The sequence below is a fragment of the Petaurus breviceps genome, unplaced genomic scaffold, assembly GCF_028583685.1.
Source record: "Petaurus breviceps papuanus isolate PSGF00001 unplaced genomic scaffold, PetGlider_PUasm1.0 90879, whole genome shotgun sequence".
Lineage (NCBI taxonomy): Eukaryota > Metazoa > Chordata > Mammalia > Diprotodontia > Petauridae > Petaurus > Petaurus breviceps.
In genome coordinates this window covers 12,151,150-12,169,816 of record NW_027187368.1, presented here as the reverse complement: position 1 = coordinate 12,169,816, position 18,667 = coordinate 12,151,150, and positions in this window count along the sequence as shown.

Here is an 18,667-nt window from a genome sequence, read left to right as displayed (position 1 = left end):
GAGAGAGAGAGAGAGAGAGAGAGAGAGAGAGAGATGCCTCCCATCTCAGCCCCACCTTTCCCAGGGATTGTCCCTCCCTCTTACCTGTTGATTTTCCCAAGATAAAAAAAAAGGTTTTAGGGATAAGTAACTGAGAGCTTGCATCATACTTTCACTATTCAGTCAGCAAGGATTTTTCCTGTGACTAAATGCCCTCTTCTCTACACTCTTCTTGTGCCTCGAATCCCTCTTCACCCTTTCATCTGTTGAATTTCTACCAGTTCTTCGAGGCTCAACTCATGAACCGCCTCCAAGAGGAAGTTTTTCCTGATCTGTTGCCACTCCCTCCACCCATTCACTCACTCTGAGCTCACTGCACTTGGTGCTCTATTTATGTCCTTATTCCCAGTGCCTGACATACAGCAGGTGCTTAATAAATGCTTGCTTGCTTGATTCATAGAGATACTTTATTTCTCCCTACTAAGCTGTGAGCTTCTTGAGAGTCATGACTACGTCTTGTTTATATTTGTATCTCTCTCAAGTGAGCAGCTAGGTGTGCAGTGGGTAGAGCACCAGGCCTGAAGTCCAAATCTTGCCTTAAACACTTACTAGCTGTGTGATCCTGGGCAAGTCACTTAACCTTTTTTTGTCTCAGTTTCCTTATCTGTCAGATGAGCTGGAGAAGGAAATGGAGAACCATTTTAATATCTCATTTCAAATGGTCTCATGATTGAAACAACTGAACAACAACTTTCTCAAGTGTCTGATGATGTTTGTAGAAATAAATGAACACAGTGGTTATAGAGATCATAGGATTATTTAAATAAAAAAAATTAGATTACTTAGAAGCATTCGTAATGCCAATAAAACAGTTGCAACTTTTTCTTTTTTTGCTTGCCCTTTAAGAGACCAAGTTATTTCATATGTTACAAATGAAGATAAAAAAGATCTAAATCCATATATATATAACAGATTTGTGCTGAAAACCAACAAGAACCTGCTTTAAATGTCCATGCCAATTTATATTTCCCCCACCCCATACTGTAATAGACAAGTTTAGTGACTGTTGAAAGTGCCATTAAAGGAGGGCTATCTAAAGATACATTCAATAGTGTGTTAAATGTCTGTCCATCCATCCGTCTGTCTGTCTATCTATCTATCTACCTATCCATCCATCCATCCATCCATCCATCCATCCATCCATCCATCCATCCATCCAGCCAGCCAGCCAGCCAGCCAGCCATCCAGCCATCCAGCCATCCGTCTGTCTATAAATGGCATTGTACAATTAAAAAAACAAATCTTACCCAGCCTTACATTTCAATTTTTTTTCTTTTAAAAGGAGTTGTGTATAGGGGGGTTAAATGTTTTATAAACAAGAAAAAAACTGCTATAGAACCAACTTATTGTCACCATTTTCTTCTTCATCTCCCTCATCATCTTCAGCTTCCTTTTCTTCTGCTTTTTCCAGCTTTGACAATTTCTCTCTTTTTACCCGTAATCAGGTTTTCCTGTAGCCCTGGTTAGCCTTTCATATATTCCTGTCATTTTAGCTGCCTTCTTCTCATAAGGTTGATTGTCACCTATAACAGCGTCATTCTACATCTCCCAGTTTTTTTGGCCACATCTCCAGTAGAAAGACCAGGCTACTCTCCTTTGATTTTTGGATGATACTTAGAACAGAATAAGAAAAAAAAATCAAAGGAGGTCTCATATTGGGATTTTTGAACTTTTTTGTTTCTCCTGTAGGTGAACCTCATTAGCTTTTCCAATGTCTTCAACTTTTTCTTTCTCTGTAGCTAATCTTGTCTTCTGCACTTCTGAGCATTTTTTTTTTAGAAAATTCTGAGAAGCATCTGGGTGCTTATTCTTTTGTTCCTCCCCACAGGTTTGCACAAGAAAGACATGAAGATATTTTCTCCTCTTGGCTTCTTAGGATCACCTTTGACCATTTAAAAAATCACTTTTCCTCCACTCTGCACTGAACAGTTCAGTGCCTATCCAGTCATTGCTTGGCCTGGTGCTGTCTCTGTGGAGCTCAATGTACTGCCATGATTGTCGATCACTGGATTTAGATATGGAAAAGACCTTATTTCTACTCAGGAGGAAGCTAAATGGATAAGATGAAGTGGGTAGAGCACTGGGTTTGGAGTCAGGAAGACCTGAGTTTAAATTTGACCTCAAATACTAGTTCTGTGACCCTGGGCTTAATGTCTTAATGTTTGTTTGCCTCAGTTTTCTTAATGGTAAAATGGGGACGTTGCAGGGTTGTTGGGAGGATCAAATGAGATAATATCTATAAATACTTAGCATAGTGCTTGGCACAAGGTAGGCATTATATAAATACTAGCTATTATTATTAATTAATTCCCTTGATCTTATAGAGAAGAAAAGAGGTGAGATCACTAGTCTAGTGCAGGGCAAAGCTGGGAGCTCTTAATGCCAAATCCAGAGTTCTCTCTACTTTGCTGGGAAATTGGTGGAAAGACCAATTTCCACTCAATACATGAAAAACTCCTTAATATTAGAGCTGACCAGCAGTGGATTGAACTCTCTCAGCAGCTATTGGCCTTCCAATAGTAGGGGCAGGGCACTTGTGAGGGTTGTTGTGGAGGCATTACAGGATTTAGATCTTGGTCATCTAGCCCATTCTTCTCATTTTATAGATGAGGAAAACAGGCCTAGAGAGGGGAGGTCACTTGCCTAAGGTCACAGAGTGTGCCGTAAAGCTGAGATTCAAGCTCAGGTCTTCCTACTGTAAATCCAATGTTCTTTCCTATTGCAATAAGGACTAGATGATGCCCTCTAAGGTTCCTTCCATTTCTGTGATTCTGAAACCTGCATAGAACTATGTAAATGAGTTTTTATATTATTTCTAGCTTCTGCTCATTAGGAAAAATTAGTACTGACTGCTTTTACTAAACTGGATTTCTCTAAATCCCACTGAGAAAGCAGCACATTCTTTAAAAAAATAACTAATAGTGTTTTGTTTTTTATAAGTACATGTAAAGCCAATTTTCAACACTCAGAGTTTGAAAGATTTTGAGTTCCAAATTTTTCTCCCTCCCTCCTTCTCTTCCCCCTTCCCCAAGATGGGCAAGCAATCTGATATAGGATATACGCGTGCAAGCAAGAACATTCCTTCTTTTTTTCTTTTTGTGACTGACAGGATATGCCTTGTTTTTGTATTTTAAATTTTATTGTTTTTTTTAAAATATTCATTTGTTTTTAGTTTTCAGCATTCACATTGATAAGGTTTTGAGTTCTAAATTTTTCCTTCTCCCTCTCCTCCCCCATCCCTAAGATGGTGTGCAATCTGATATAGGCTATACTACATTCCTTCTTCTTCAAGTATAACCTTGCTACTCTCTGTCTGTGTGACCTTCCCATCTGTATAAGGAAGAGATTGAATTAGGTGAGTGCTAAGGTCCCCTTCTTGCTTTCTAACAACTCTGTTCCTATGGTTCCATGTCCTTAAGTCTCTGGGGAAGTTAATTCATTAATATCTGGAGCTCTTTGCCCTTGACGGATGATGAAATACAAACTAGTTCATTTAGCTCCAGAAGGTGCTTCTCTTTTACATGCCCTGCCATTACCCAGGCCATCATGTCCCACCCCACTCAATTGCTTCTGTTATTTTCCCACTGGCTCACCAGACTCCCTTTTCAGTTGTGTCTGGTTCTTCATGACCCCATTTGGGACAGAACATTAACCAGCAATAAAAACGACATCTGTAGCCAATAGGCCTCTAGAGGACTTTAGATATCTGCTTGAGAAATCAACAAGTGAAACAGTTAGAGTATGCAATAGTAAGTGGACTTTGCTTCAGGCAGGGGTTGGATGAGATGATGTCTGAGCTCCCTTCTAACCCAGAGGTTCTGTGATCCTGGGAATGAATGAGCTAATCATTAAATTCTAGACTCTCTCGACTCTGTCTCCTGTGCTGGATCCTTATCTAGAGCATGTTTCCAAGCCAATGTCAGGGTTCCATGCTGGCTCCTTTTCTCCTTCTATACTCCTTCACTTGGTGGTCCTCATCAGCCCCCGTGGATTTAAATACTCTCTCCATACTGATGATACTCAAATCTGTTTGTGATTGTTCAATAGTTTTATTTGTGTCTGACTCTTTGTGGCCCTATTTGGGGTTTTCTTGGCAATGATACTGGAGTGCTTTGCCATTTCTTTCTCCAGCTCATTCCACAGATGAGGAAACTGAGGCAAACAGGGTTAAGTGACTTGCCCAGTATCACACAGCTAATAAGTGTCTGAGGCTGGATTTGAGCTCATGTCTTCCTGACTCCAAGCTTGGTGCAATTTTCTCTGCTCCACCTAGCTGTGCCCAAATCTATCTATCCTTTATCTGTTATCTGCTGATCTTCAATCTCACATCTCTAACTGCCTTTTCAGACATTTTGAAATAGATGCCCAGTAGACATCTTAAATTCAACATGGTGGAAATGGAGCTCATTATCTTTCCCCCTAAGCTCTCCTCCTTTCTACCTTACCTGTTCCTGTAGAGGGAAATAGCAATCTCCTAGTCCTTCAACTCCTCACTATTCCTCACCTGCTGTGTCCAAGTTGTTGCTAAGGTCTGTTCAATTCACCTTTGCAAAATCCCTTGAATATGCTACCTTTTCTCCTCTGACACTGCCACCACTATGACAGCCCTTATCATCTTATGCTCGAACTATTGTGAATGTCTGCTGATGAGTCTGCCTGCCTCAAGTCTCTCCCCACTCCAAATCATCCTCCATTCAGCCTAAAGTACAAGTCTGACTATCCCCCCCTCCCCCAACTTCTCCATTAACTCCAATGGCTCCCCATTCTCTCCAGGATCAAATACAAAATGTCCTGTTTGGCATTCAAAGCCCTTCATAATCTATCCTCCTTCTACTTTTCTAGTCTTCTTATACCCTTACTCCCTACTGTGTGCTTTTCTTTTTGGGATCTTTTTCAAGAGGTGATCAGTGAATTCTTTCAATTTCTATTTTGCCCTCTGGTTCTAAAATATCAGGGCAATTTTCCTTGGGAATTTCTTGAAGGATGATTTCTAGGTTCTTTTTTTGATCATGGCTTTCAGGTAGCCCGATAATTTTTAAATCACCTCTCCTGGATCTATTTTCCAGGTCAGTGGTTTTTCCAATGGGATATTTCACATTGTCTTCTATTTTTTCATTTGTTTGGATCTGTTTTATAGTATCTTGATTTCTCATAAAGTCACTAACTTCCATTTGCTCCAATCTAATTTTGAAGGAATTATTCTCTTCAGTGAGGTTTTGAAATTCCTTTTCCATCTGGCAAATTCATCTTTTAGAGGCATTCCTCTCCTCCTTGGCTTTTTGGGCCTCTTTTGCCATTTGAGTTAGTCTATTTTTTAAGGTGTTATTTTCTTCGGTCAGGTTGTTGACTCTCTTTTCATGATTTTCTTGCATCATTCTAATTTCTCTTCTCAGATTTTCCTCCACTTCTCTTACTTGATTTTCAAAATCATTCTTGAGCTCCTCCATGGCCTGTAATCAGTTCATATTTTTCATGGTAGCTTTTGGTGCAGGAGTTCTGACTTTGTTGTCTTCTTCCCATTCCATGCTTTTATCCCTTTTGTCCCCGAAAAAGGATTCTGTGGTCTGTTTGTGCTTCCTCTGCTTGCTCATCTTGCCAGTCAATTACTTGACTTTTGAACTCTTTGCCATGGTAGAACTCTGCTTCCAGAGAGGAGAGCTTTGCCCCAAATTGCTGGGGTTTTCGCAGATGTTGTTAGATGTCTGAGTAGGGCGCCCTCTTTACAGACGCCACACTGGCAAACTGGCATTTCTCACCCCAGGATCACAGCCCAAGAAAGTGACCCAAATCCAAGCAGGTCAAAGTAAGAGTGATTACTCCTCTGAATACTTGCTTGGTCCCCCTATAATCTGTAGACTGGGAGCACCTGAGGCAGCCATGTGGCAGATGCTGTAGCCACCATGTCTCTGCTGCTTCTCATTGCGGGGGACAGGGGCCTGACTGTGCCCTTTCTTTCCAACAGAGGTCCAAGTGACCTTTTACTTTCTTTTTAGCATTTATGGGTTGAGAAATCTGGAAACCCTCACAGCTGCTGGTGATTCACTCTCCTGAAGTCTGCTATGGGTGCAGCTGCCTCCCTGGGGCCAAAGCCACATGGCTCACATGGGACTGCACTCAGTTCCCAGCATGCTGTGATGAACCCTTCCTGTCAGCCTGTCGGGTTGTCTTCAGCAGATTTGTTTCTTTCTGTCACTTTGTGGGTTCTGTAGCTCTAAAGTTTGTTTAGAGTCACATTTTATAGGTATTGGAGTTGGTTGTGGGGGGAGGTCTTGGAATTTCCTGCTTCTGCTCCACTGTCTTGGCTACCCCTCCCCCTCCCCCCCCCCCCCCCCAAACTGTGTGCTTCTCCATCCAGTGAGACTGGCTTCCTGGATGGTCCACAAATAAGATTCCATTTCTTGGATCTGGGCATTTTCTCAGGTTGTCCCTTATGCCTGCAATGCTTTTCCTCCTCTGCTCCAACTACTGACCTCCCAGACTTCCAACTTCCCAGCCTTTTCCAACCCCTCTTGACTCTAGTGCCTTTTCTCTGTTATTATCTCTTATTTATCCTGTATAGAGTTGTTTGTGTTGTTTTCCTTATTAGATTGTGAGCTCCTTGAGGGTAGACCCTTTTTTTGCCTCTTTTTTGTATCCCCAGTGCTTAGCCCTGTACCTAGGGCATAATAGGCACTTAAGGAACATTTGTTGATCTACTGATTGATTTTGACTCTTTCCAACTGCTATTGTTTAAAGTTCCTTCTAGTCCTAAAATTTTCTATTCCTTGCTATTAAGAAACTCAGTTTAGTTTACACACATTCAGTAATTAGGGACCAATCCAAGACAGTTTATAACAAGGTGCTAAATTGTGTGGTTGGGGTAGGATGACTCCTGGGATAAAAGCTGAGTCTTTTTTTTTTGTGGGGGAAGGGCCAGCATTCTAGTCTGGGGAAGGAAATTTAAGCCTCTGTCTGGGACACCAGACATTCACTTATCAGATCCAAGGGTGGGGGTGGAGCCTGTACCAATTAGATGGATGGCAGTGACTGGTTTGGTGGCACCACATTACCATCACTTTCCATCCTGATTATCTCTTCTGGAATATGAAATGAGTGAAGAAAAGGATTCAGAGCTGCTGCATTCTGTGGCAGGATGCCAAGTGTCATGACAGAAATAAAAATTAAGAAAAAAGAGCCGATATTTATATAGTGTCTGCTATATGCTGGGCACTGAGCTAAGTGCTTTACAAATAGTATCTTCTTTGATCTTCACAACAACCCCAGGAGGTAGGTGCTATTACGATCCCTATTTCACAGATGCAGAAATTTCAACAGAGATTAAATTGCCCAGGGTCAAATAGTAAGTGTCAGAGGCCAGATTTGAACTCAAGTCTGGTGCTCTGTCCACTGAGTCACCTAGCCTCTTAAATGTGACCTGGGGACCATAGGCACAGGAGAGATGCTCGGGAGAAGCTCAATCACCTCTTACTTTATCATATCCCACTTTCCTCTTGAACTGAGACCTTCTGGACCTCCATATACCCCTATGTGAAAGAAAACAAATCCCAAACTTATCGAATGTATACATCAAGTATGACTCTTACTTTACAGAAGGGGAAACTGAGGCCCAAAATATTAAATAATTTCCCTAAGGTCATATGACTTTCTAAAATCAGAACTTTATCCCAGATCTACTGACACCTAGAGCAAGACTCTATCTGCTTATATCACACTCTCTTATGAGGTCAAGCAAGGTCAAAGGCAATGTCCTAATGGATTTCTTTTGCCCCAATTTACATTGAACTTGACCCTGCAGTCCCAATTTGCATGAAGACCCAGATAAAGCGGTCTAGTGGAGATTCTTCCAGGAGCCAGTGGCACTTTAAATAAACCTCCGGAAATGAACAGGCTAGTTCAAAACCAGGGTGGGGGGTGGGAGGGGAAGCAAGCACCAATTTTACTTCCTGGGGTTTTTTCCTATTTTTATTCCTGGCCTCTCTTTTTCCTTTCCTCTCACTTCTGATTTTCCTTCTTTTTCTCTTAATGGAATTAGAGCCATCTCAGCCCAGAGAGAAGTTTTAAGAACATGAGAGGTCAGATGTGGAAGGAGACCTAGAACATAGAATGCTGGAGCTAAGTGGGCTTTTAGAATATAGAGCTACATGGAGTTAGAGCTAGTAGAAATCTTTAAATGATTTGACAGTTGACATTCATAAGATCTCCAGTATGTTTTATACACATCATCTCACTTGCTTCTCATAACAATTCTTGAAACCTCTCTCTGTTTTCATTCATCCTCCCTTCCTTTACTCTAGTCTCAGAGCATGAGGTGGTCCTTCTCCTTGCCAAAGCCACCTCCCTCTATTTGTGCCTCTGATCCAATCCTCTCTTGGACCTTCTTGCTGTTTGCTTTATTGCTCTCTCTCTGTCTTCAGTGTTTTCTTACCTACTTGTGATTGAATGAAATGATCTTTGTAAAGAGCACTTAGCACAGCACCTGGCATGTAGTAGGTATTATTTAAATGTTTAATCCTTTCCTCTCTCTTACTGACTTCTTCCACTCTGCTCACACATATCTTTAAAACTCCCTTCATTTGACCTTGACAACCCCTCGAACAGTGTCTTACACCTCTCCCCCCTTCCATTGCTGAACTCCTAGAAAGATGATCTTCCATGGCTGCCTCCATTCCCTTACCACTCATTCCTCAATCTCTTTTCAATCTGGTTTTGAAATCAGAACCCCATTAAAACGGATCTTTCAGGGTTACAAGTAATCTCCTAAACACTAAATCTAGTGACCATTATGGAGTCCTCATTGTCCTTGATGGACTCTGCAGCTTTTGCCACTGACTGCCACCTAGCCCTTCTTCCTCTTACATCTTTCTCCTGACTTACTTTTAATGACACTTCTCCCTCCGGGTTTTCTTTCTACTTCTATAATTGTTCCTTGTCCATCTCCTTTGTTGGCTTGTCCGTCATTTTCTGTCTTCTAAATATGGATGCTTCCCAAGGCTATATCTTAGGCCTTCTCATCCTATGCTCTCTCCCTGGATAATCTCACTCAGCATCCATGGGTCCAATTATCACCTCTTTGTAGGTGAGTCTCAAATCTAAATATTCAGATATATTTTCTCTCCTAAAGTCCAGGACTACATTGGACACATTTGCCAGTACCACATATATACCTCTTTGTGGGTATCCTGTCAGCACCTCAAATGTGCTATGTTCCATCATCTTCTTCCCCAAACCTTTTTTTTTTGGTTTTTCTTTTTGCTTTTTGGAGGGGGGTAACGTAGGGCAATTGGGGTTAATTAACTTGCCCAAGGTCACATGGCTAGTTTTGTGTCCAGTGTCTGAGGCTGGATTTGAACTCAGGTCCTCTTTACTCCAGGGCCAGTGCTCTATTCACGGTGCCATCTAGCCGCCCCTTCCCCAAACCTTCTATTGATGGCACTACCATTATCCTAGTCACCTAGGTTCAAAACCTCGGAGTTATCTTTGACTTTTCTCTTTCCCTTACACTAACCATTTCCTGAACCCCACTCCCCATTCACATTTCTCTGTCTTGTTGATTTTACCTCCCTAACATTTTTCAGTGTTCCCCTCTACTCTTTCCTTATATAGCTACCACCCTAATTCAAGTGTTTATCACTTCCTGACTGGATTATAGCAAAAAGTCTCTTAATTGCTCTCCCTGTCTCCATTTGTTTTCCCATCCAATTCATCCTTCACATAGCTACCAAAATAATTTTCCTAAGGCACAGGTTTTACCATGTTTATTGTCCTGACCCAGAAACTTTTGTCTCCCCACTGCCTATAGGTTAAAATACAAACTCCTTAGCCTGACATTTAAGATCCTTCCAAGTCTGGCTCCAAACCATTTTTATAGATTTATTTCACATAATTACCTTTCATTACCTTGTTTCAGTCAAATTGAACTGCTCACTGCTCACTACTCACTGAACTTAATATGCTGTTTCCCACCTCAGTGTCTTTGCACATACCATGCTCTATTCCTAGAGTAATCTTCCTCCTTCTCTCCTTTCACAATCTTTCTTTTCCTTTGGAGTTCAGCTTAGGTACAACCTCCTCTCTGCAACTTTCCCTGAAACCAGGTCAAAGTATTCTGTCTCTTCTCAAATATTCTTAGAACACTTTGTCAGGATCTTTTTTTCCCCCATTTAGCCTACAGCCCATTCCTCTCAAATATGAGCCCCTTGAAAGCTTGGTTCAACCTCAATTCAAAACCACAGTTTACTAGCCCCTGTCATTTCTTTTTTACCATTAGTTCAAAGCAAAAGGTATTTAATTAAATGACAAGGAAAATAAATCATATACAAAGGAATATACTTTCTCATAGATTCATATACCATGAATGGAAGATGGAACACAGGTGGCCAGGAGACACATGGGAGAGAGAACATGTTTGATCAGGGAACATACATGGGCAACAGCCCATATATAGGGAAACTGACTCTTAGAGCTATGTCCCAGTGGGAACCTCTTTGTCTCCAAAGATTAAATTATTTTCTTTTCCCATTTAGTTGCAAACTATAGTTGTTCTCAGCTGGGCTATCATCTATGCTGGACTACTTCTCACTGCATAGAAATCTCTGGGTGTATTTGTTGAGCTGCCCTAACTTGGTCTCTGCAGATCTTTTTGCTGTGTACCACTGCTGATATCTGCTGCACTTTTGCTCAATTGTTTCCTCTTCCCCAGAGTGTAGATGTCTCAGCTCTATTAGCCCATAACCTCAGGAGCTATTTCAGCTTTTTTTTGTGAATCAGATCCACATCTTCATTCATCTGACTGGCAAACCCCCTAGATTAGGTTTAATAATTTAGATTGTTTTTTGAACTTCTTACTTTTTTGTCCAAATTGTTCATCTGAGCCAATTCTTCATTTGAATTGGGTTTAGTATATTCTTTTCAACTCCTTTCATGCCCCTCCTTGCTAGTCTGGGTTAATATAAATTATCTTGGGAGCTTTGCTTAGCAAGACTGTAGGGACAGGGTTTAGGGACTCTTGTTTTGTTTTCCTTCTGGTACCCAAATCATTGCTTTCCCTACACTGTCATCACTCTCTATCTCATACTTATTTTTATGTGTATGGCATCCCATCTAGTAGAATATAACCTTTTTGAGGAAAGGTCTTGCTTCATTTTTATTTTATTTTTTTGCTTCATTTTCATTTTTATCTCTCCAGGGCTTAGGGTATAGTAGGAATTTAATAATTTTTTTAAAAAAAGATTTAATTTTGGTGAGTATGGCAGATATTATTTTCCCCATTTTGTAGATAAGAAAACTGGGGCTTGAGAGAAACCTCAGTTAAGTAATTCGCCTATGTCCTCACAGATAATGCCTTTTTGGAAGTGGGATCTGAACATAAATATCAGCTCAGCTCAGCTCTCTATTGTGCATGAGGACAATCTAGAATGGTATTCCAGAACTTGAAGGGGCCTTATAACACAGAGTATATGATGTCAGGACTGCAAATTTCTTCAGAGATTATCTAGTCCAATCCTCTCATTTAAAAACAGACAACAAACCTACTTATAGTATAAATTTTATAGTTTTCCTCCCTTTTATAATTTAGCTCCTAGAAAAAGCTATTTATGCTCATTGTCTCTATTTACTTACTTCACACTCTCTTAGCCTCTTGCCATCTGGCTTCTGATATTACTTAAATGAAACTGCTGTCTCCAAGATTACTAGTGACTGACCACATCCAATTGTCCTTTTGACTGTTCCCGTCCTTATTGATTTCTCTGTACCATCTGATGCCATTGGCTTCCCTTTTTCTTTATAGACACTCCCTCATCCCTTGAGTTTCCTGGCTCTGTTCTTTCCTAGTTCTCTTATCAATCTTACTGCTACCTCTCAGTCTTCTTTGCTACATCATTATTTCTGACCCATAATCTCTATGCACGGTCACACCACAAGGGTTTGTCCTGAGGTCTGTTCTTCTCACTCTCTTAGTGGTCTCATTAACTCACATGGATTCAATTTTCACCTCTAGGCAGATGACTCCCAGATTTACACCCAGATCCAGTTTTTTCCCCCTGATCTCCAAGCCCTAATTACAAACCATCCTGGTCCCCCAGCTGCTACTACTGTCCCCCCCTCACATGATCTATTTTGTATGTACCTAATTTTAACATGGTGTCTCTCCTCTTGGAATGTAATCTTCAGTGTAGGGACTTTCTTTTAAAAATATAATTTGTTTTATTCTGAACCTTAGAAATGAAAAAAAAACATTTTCATAACATAGTAGGATAGAAAAAAATGATTGCCCATGAAACACAAGTGTTATGAACAACTTGCTATTCCTTTTAAATATATAATAAAGTTATCTTGTAACTTTCTTCTCCCCCTTTTTTTCTTCCCTTTTCCCTCCCCCCCAGAGATGGCTATCATTAGACACAAATATGTATATGTATATATATATATATATATGCAAAACCATTCTATACATTTATTTATCAGTTCTTTCTCCATATGCAGATAGCACCTTCCCTCATAGGTCCTTTGTAGTTAATTTGGGTATTCCTATAATAGTCAAAATGACTGAGTCACTCAAAGTTGTTCTTTTTTGTTTGTTTGTTTATTTGCTTTTTGGAGTGGGGGAAGGCAGGGCAATTGGGGTAAGTGACTTGCCCGAGGTCACACGGCTAGTAAGTGTTAAGTTTCTGAGGCTGAATTTGAATTCAGGTACTCCTGACTCCAGGGCTGGTGCTCTATTTACTGTGCCACCTAGCCACCCCACTCGAAGTTGTTCTTAAAACAATAGTTACTGTATACACCATTCTCTTGCTCCTGCTTATTTCACTCTTCATTATTTTGTGCAAATCTATCCACGTTTTCTAAGATCTTCGAGCTCATCATTTCTTTCTGCATTTGCCTCTTTGTATCCTCAGTGCTTAGTGCAGTGCCTGGCATATAGAGTAAGTATTTAATATATGCTTGTTGACTGACTAGTAGACATCACCAACTGGATGCCCTGGAAGTATCTTAAACTTAACAATCTAAACAAAAATTCATTAACTTTTCCCCCAGAACTCACTGCTCATCTTAGCTTCCCACTTCTGTTAAGGCTACCCCCATTATTCCATTTACTCATATTTGCAATCTCAAGTTATCTTCTATTCTTCATTCTTCCCTCATCCGATATCTAATCTTCCACCAAAATATTGTAGATTCTACCCCCATAGTATCTATCACATCCTATCTCTACATCTCATGTCCCCTTCTCTCTAATCACATACCCATCACCCCAGTTTAGAACCTTAACATCTTTGTTTTAGGATGCTGCAATAGCTTTCTAATTGCTTTCCTGCCTTCTGTTCTTCCACTCAATATTCCACACAGCAGCCAAATTGATATTTCTAAAGCACAAATCTGACCATGTCATTCCACTGCTCAAGATACTCTAGTGGTTCTCTCTTGCCTCTAGGATAAAATGTGATCTCTTATTTAGCTTTTAAAGCATTTTATAATCTGTCTTGAGCTACACATACATTATCCACCATGCCCTCTATATTTCTTCCAAACTGGCCTGTTTGCACTTCTCTGAACATGCACGACCTTCCATCTCATGTCTCCATGACTTTTTGATGGTTGTCCCTCAATGCCTGGAATGTATTTCCTCTTCACCTTTCCTTCCAAAATTCTGTTGTTTCCTTCAAAGCTCAGCTCAGTAGGTATCTCCTATAAGAAACCTGTCATGATTCCCCCATTTCATAGTTCCTTTCCCAGAAAAATTATTTTGTATTTATTTATATCCATGTACGTGTATTGTTTTCTAATATAATCCTTGAAGGTAGGGAAAGTTTTCTTGTCTTTGTATCTCCTGAGTCTAGCATAATCCCTAGCACATGAACAGGTACTTGATAAAGGCTTATTGAATGAATTTTTTAAAAACAGTGAATATTTATTTATTAAAATTTATTTCAAAGGTTTATTTAGCATCTACCATTTTTCAGAGAATGGAGGCATAGAGTGCTGGACTACATTCTAGGAGAGATATTTTTTATGGAGCAAAAAATACCGAGGTCATCTGCTGCAAGCTGACTCAACTGCCCAGTTCCACATTTCCAAAGTCCTCATTTCCCATCTCGCTATTATTTTTCCAGTCTCAGAGGATGAGGTGGTCCTTCTCTTTGAAAATGCAAGTCTTTCTTCTTTTGTTCTTGATCTCATTCCCTTCTGTCCCCTCCAGAGGCTTGCATTTGATCATCCCCCTCTCTCTCAGACTCCCCTTGTCCATTGGTTCTTTTTTAGTTGCCTACAAACCTTTTTGAACTATTGTAATCGTCTCTTAATTAGTATCCCTGAATCCATTTTCTCCTTTTTTTCCAAGGTATTCCCCACACAGTTCTCAAATTGGTAATAACAACAACCCGGTTTCAGCCTATCTTTTCAGGTTGATGCCATATTATTCCCTGTTCTCACACACTCTATGCTTCAACCAAATACGCTACAGTATATTCTCTGTTCCCTTTTGACAATATTTTCTCTCTCTCCTCTCTATCTCTGCAGAGCCTGTTCTATGCCTGGAATCCTGTCCTTCCTCATATCTCTGTCTCTTGAAAAGACTTTTTAAAGGATCAGTTTAAGTGCTTTTCCTTTAACAGGCCTTTCCTGATTAGTTAGTGCCTCTTCTCAATCACTATTTATTTATTTAGTATATATTTAGTATTTCCTTATTTGTGAGCATATTGTATCACCCCCAGTAAAATAGATTGTAAGCTCTTTGAGGGCTTTTGCATTTGTATCTCTAGCTCCTATCCTAGAATAGTGCCTGGCACATAGTAGGTATTTAATAAATTCACACTGATTAATCCTTGAGGAGGAAATTCAGGTCCAGAGAAATTGACTTGCCCAAGGTCATTTAATGAATTTAGGGTGACATGGGACCTCTTCTTGATGAAACTGTTGGCTTTTTGTGATCACCACCACTTCTGTTTTAAGGGATCGATTTACCATCCTCTTACTAATGTGCTATAAAATTTTGCCAGGAATCCAAGTCAAGCTTATTGGCCTGTGGTTTTTGCAGACTTTGCTTTGTTTTCTTTTCTGAAAATTGGGAAATTTACCAACTTCTGTTCTGTGGTACTTCTCTCCCATTATCTTCAGTCTTTCAGAAATCACTGATGATGGCTCAGTAATCACATCTGCCATATCTTGGGATGTAGTTCACTTGGGTTTGAGGATTTGAATCTAGCAAGGGCAGGAAGGTGCTATATGTTCTCCTGATTTATTTTGGACATCAACTCGAGTTTATCCATGTTTACTTTGTTCTTTCCAGGCCAAAGATCATTTGCTTTGGCATGAAAGCAAAATCAAAAGAAGTCGAGCAGCTCTGATTCCTCCCCATTGTTTATAATCAGTGTCCCATTCACCCTGAGGAGCAGACATAAAGCTTCTTTGATTTCCCAGTTATAGCTTTGAAAAAAAAGCTATTTTTATTTTCTTTTATGTTCCTTACTAGCTTCAGCTCATTTTGAGATTCAGCACTCCAGACACTATTCTTACAGGGCCATGCCATGCTTTTGTATTCCTCCTTCACTACCTGGCCTCAATTCCATCTCCTCTATATATGTTTTATAAAAATCTAAAATATTTTTCATTTCCTTCAGTTACATTGGTCACTTTAGACAACTTCTACTTTTTCTTCTCATCTGAATTGATTCTTTGTGCATTCAGAATTTTAGTCCTCTACATTTAAAGTAGGTACTCTGGAGTTGAGACCTCCCCAGAAAGGGAAAACTCCTGAGGTTACTAAAGAGTCCTTTACCCTAGTACTCCAGATTTACACTAGAGCTGAGACCCCCAGACCAGAAGAAGAAAGCACTCAGGGTTGTGAGAGTCAGTAGACAACCCCACTCTCTTGGTGAGTCCTCAAATTTCAGTATTTTTTTCCATGATGTTACATTGCCTTGAGGTTCTTTTTTAAAAATATTATTTAATACTTTTTTTTTCTTCAAATTTTGAGTTCTAAATTCTCTCCCTCTCTCCCCTCCCATTCCTCATTGAGAAAGCAAGCAATTTGATGTAGGTTATATATGTGTATAAATGTGCAAAACACATTTCTATGCAAGTCATTCTGTGAAAGAAAACAGAAAAAAACAAGAAAAATAAAGTAAAGAAAAAGTATCTTTGATCTTCATACAGGCTCTACCAGTTCCTTCTCTGGAAATGGAGAGAGCCTTTCATCATAAGTCCCACAGAATTGTCTTGGATCATTGTATTGCTAAGAATAGCTAAGTTATTCACAGTAGATCACCGTACAATATTGCTATTACTGTGTACATTGTTCTCCTGGTTCTGCTCACCTCACTCTGCATAAGTTCATGCAAGTCTTTCCAGGTTTTCCTGAGGGCATCCTGTTTATCATTTCTTAAAGCACAATAGCATTCCATCACCATCATATACCACAACTTGTTCAGCCATTCCTCAACTGATGGATATTCCTTTAGTTTTCAATTTTTTGCCAACATGAAAAGAGGTAATATAAATATAGCACATAGTACACATAGGTTCTTTTCCTTTTTTTAAAAATCTCTTTGTGATTATAGACCTAGTAATCGTATTGCTTTGTCAAAGGGTATGCATGGTTTTATTGCCTTTGGGCATAGTTTCATGTTGCTCTCCAGAGTGGTTGAATCAGTATACAACTTCACCAATAGTATTTTAATTTTCCGACATCCCCTGCATTTTTATGTGCCTCATAACTATTTTAAGGGTTATGCCTACCCAATGTGTGGGCATAACTGTAGTGACAGGGAAGAGAGGATGAAGATGCTCCTTTCTCATCAGGGAAAACTTAGCATTTCAACACATTCACCCCAATTCAAAAAGGAATTGGAGGGATGAGGTGAAGCCCATAGAGTCTATGCCCCTGTAGCCTCTGTGTATCTTTGGTCTCTGGATCCCTCAAGAAGCACAGCCTAGAGGAATTAGTAAACTTGTACCTAACACTGAATGCATTGGTTGAGTTGAACTAAGGGGGAATTCAAGTCACAGAACTTCAGAATTTGAGGATTGGAAGGAACCTCAGGAATCATTTAGTCCAATTCATGCAGAAAGGAAGCCTGACTATTACATATTCAACAAATGGTCTTCAGGACTCTGCATGAAGAAAGCCAGGGAGTGGAAACCCACAACTTCAGCCAGTGGAACATGAGCTTTGGGAGGCAAAAATCTGAAAAACTTCTCTTACAAGACCAGCGAAGGATTGTCTGCAGATCAAGGACCAAAGTGTGGAAAGTATCCTCAATGGTCATCAAAAGATGAATTTGTTCTTACTAAAAATTCATTAAACAATATTCTTAGGTGTGGTGAGGCCGAGGTCTGTGTTGAGGGACAGAATAACCTTATCAGTGAAATCACAGGTGGTTAGAATCATAATAACTACAATAACTGTTATCAGAGTCATCTTGACATAGTGAATAGAGAACCGGCCGCAGAGTAAAGAAGACCTTGATTCAAATCCTGCCTCTGACATATATTGGCTGTGAGACTTTGGGCAAATCATTGAACCTCTCTGTACCCGCAGGCAACTCTCTAAGACTGTGAGTCTCAAAGCAGGTGCTGATGTGCATGTATATAGTGTTTCCTCTACAACAAGGAAATCACAGACCAGCTTTAAAAAATTATTGCCTGGACCAGGGGAGATGAGTTGGGTGAGGACTGAGCTAAACCAGCATAAATGCAAAGGACCAAGAAGACCCACATGCAGGTAAGTTGCATTATGCTTCTATTATGGGAATAGGGTGACATTGTCAAGTCAACAAACATTTATTTTTTTTTTATTAAAAAACAGGGTTTTTTTTTCTTTTTGGAGGGGGAAAGGCAGGGCTCTTGGGGTTAAGTGACTTGCCCAAGGTTACATGGCTAGTAAAGTGTTAAGTATCTGAGGTCGGATTTGAACTCAGGTCCTCCTGACTCCAGGGCTGGTACTTTATTCACTACACCACCTAGCTGTCCCAACAAACATTTATTTTAAAATAAATACAGACTTTTATTTACAGTGTACAATTAGAAACAAAACAAATTTCCTTGTGTCTTTCATGAACAGGTGAGGGAAAAACTTCCAGAAGTCTATTAGCAGTGGTTGGAGAAAAATAGAAAAGAAGGATCCCCTATAGCATGCTGACAGCAATACCTCAATTTGCTAATCCCAATGAAAATGAGGAAGGGAGAAACATCAGTGCCTTGGTTTCAAAAAATCATTGTGGTTAATGGAGAGCAACAGTTTGCAGACACTGATCTACTTCCAAAATGAACCTAGTTGTGAAGACAAAATGGGATTAGTTTGACTTTCAAAATTTGAGTTACTTCTTAACCAGGGCTTACAGTTGCCAGGGTCAGATCATGTCTGACCTTTATTCATTCACTTCTTCAAAAAAACGTTTATTAAGCTGTAACTATGTACCAGGCACTGTGCTAAGCGCTGGGAATAAGAATAAAAGCAAAACAGTTTTTTCTTTCACGGAGCTTATAGTCTAATGGGAGAGACAATATGCAAATAGCTATGGACAAAGATCTCTCTCTCTCTCTAAATCTATATGTCTCTCTGTAGAGATATAGCTATAGACCTATATCTATCTATCTATCTATCTATCTATCTATCTATCTATCTATCTAT